A 2,580-nucleotide genomic window follows, 5' to 3' on the forward strand; every position below is an offset into this window, starting at 1 on the left:
GGAGATAGAGTTTTAGTAGATGCCGCAGATCCTCATATTGTCACTACCAAACGGAATGAAGAAGTCCCCTTTACGGTACTTGGCATTTTCCCATTCGGTACAGTCGAGGTAAGTTATCCCAAGTTCGGCACTTTTAAGGTAAACAACACCCGTCTAAAACCTAATTTTGATAAGATGGATAGCAGGAATGAAGAGTATAAACTCCTCGAACCACCATGACCATTCAATAGAGAGATAAGTCGAGCTTAGACTATAAATAAGCGCTTCTCGGGAGGCAACCTGAGCACTAACAGTATTAATTTTTTTAAATTTTAGTATTAAACACCTAACTTACTAACAGAGATCTTGAATACAGGTTTTACACACAGACACGGCCAAGCACATGGGCATGCTTAGGACCGTGTGAAAATAGGGAAAAGATTTTCCCCAAACACGGGCTACGGTAAATCGCCACGGCCGTGCGACATGGCCGTAGGCGAACTTGCCAAAATAATATGGGCGTTCGACACACCCGTGTTGAAGAATCGTGGTTGAACGCACGGGCGTGGGCCTACATACACGAGCGTGGGAGAAGCGAACGAAGCTAGACATGGTCGTGCGATACGGTCATTGCACCCACACACCCAAGTAACATGGGCGTGGACCAAATTTCAGATGCACCTAAATTAAAAAAAAAACACCAAACACACGGGCTAAAATTGGGGAACATAGGCGTGTCACCTGGCTGTGTGCCTCAAAATCTATAAATAAGCTGCACTATTCATTGTCTTCTTCATCTAAATCCTAACTCTAGCCGCTGCAAGTCCACATGCCCTCCCCGCCACGCCCGTGCGCCGCATCCAATTCCATTTTCGCCTCCTCAAGCATCTCCTCTTGCGTTTGTCTACTCCTTTCTCTTTATTTTCTTCAATTATTTTACTTATTCCATGATTTGTTTTGATTTATTTGCCTATATTGAGTAAATATTCATAACAATGATAATAATGCTTTTTCTTTTTACTCAAAATTTGCCATTTTTCTTATACCATGCTACATTCACCCATTTTGTTCTTGATTCTATGGGTTTCATGCTTTAAAACCCACATGTATACTTAACATACTCTCGACTATGTTAGTTCATTCTTTTTAATTTAGTGTATGAGTCCCATGCAAATATTTTCATTCCACTTGCAGGTTTACCATGTCGTCTTTACGAGGAAAGAAAACTGCTATCCCTGTTTCAAAGAAAAGAAAGGGAGCATTATCTTCCACGGGTTCTACCGTAGAAATTCGTCACCCTTTCCTACAGTTCCCCATCGGGCCCCAAGAAGAACTTTTCCAAATACTCCGGGCCCAACCTTTAGGTATGGGCCACTGCATTGACTGGACAGCTCTTGAACAAGTCCAGTTGGCTAACGATGTACAAGCACTCCTGACAACCGATCCATGGGACCTCTTCTTTGCGATCATCGAGCCGACGTACCTTGAGCTCACACTTGAACTTTGCTCGACATTCCATGTTCAAGACGTCATGACCAACTTTGATGATTTTGGAACAGTTCAGTTCCATCTCGGCGATTTAGTCCGCCAGTTGAGTGTGCTCGAGTTTGGTATAGCTTTGGGACAGAAGAGTTCATGAATGAGAACGACCTCGGCACTCTCCGATGCCACATCCACTACTCTCCCTCGAAATGCTAGTATGCTTTAGTCCCTAGTTCAGCCACCTACGACCCGAACCGCTCCAAGGCATCAGTTCCCTCTCCCTCATTGAGGTACCTACATGCCATCTTGGTATACACTTTGACAGGACGTCAAAAGAGCATTAGCAACGTTAGCACTCAGGCCTACTTTTTATGGAGCATGGCGAACGGGTATATACTTCACCTCGCTTACTTTATTGCCCTCGCCATTCGCCACCAAACGGAGCAGCATCGGAGGAAGGTCATCTCCATTGTCCCCTACGTAACTCGACTGGCATGGCACTTCGGGCTCCTCAACACAGCAGCCTAATCATCCTCCCTTACTCTTATTGTAACACCTTGATTTCGGAATTTTCGTAATTTTTGAGAATTTGGTATAATTTTTAAAATTTGGTATTTGGTTGTGAAATTCATGATTGGAATGTGTGAATGGGCCTATGGAAGGCCCATGTGTTGGCCAAAACCCAGTAGAATTTTTGAATTTTGGACTTAAGGAGTTAGGGGCATTGGTTAGGTGGCCTTATTAAAAGATGTGGGGAAAATGTAACACAAGAGAGGCCCTGGAAAAGTGGCTAAGTGATGCCACTAAGGAACTAAAAAGGTGGCGTGTAAGTGGTTGGGGGAAAGCCAAGGTTCGATTCACTAAGCTGGCAAGTGTGTTGTTATTTTTATGTCTTGGGCATGCGGGAGTTGGAAGTCGAATGGAACTCTATTGGAGAGAGTTTGAATCAGTCAAATGCATGGATTAAGGAGTGATAAGGAGAGAGATTTTGGGGATTTGAAGGGAGGTTTAGAGTTGTCCGAATAGTGGGAATTAGGGAGGAGAAATTGGCTTAGGGGTTTTAGGTTAGCATTTCGGCATTAGAGGTTTTAGTTGTGCCGTTTTTCTTCTGTTTAAGCA

This window comes from Gossypium arboreum, chromosome 10 (genome assembly GCF_025698485.1).
Source record: "Gossypium arboreum isolate Shixiya-1 chromosome 10, ASM2569848v2, whole genome shotgun sequence".
In the NCBI taxonomy this organism is placed as follows: Eukaryota; Viridiplantae; Streptophyta; class Magnoliopsida; order Malvales; family Malvaceae; genus Gossypium; species Gossypium arboreum.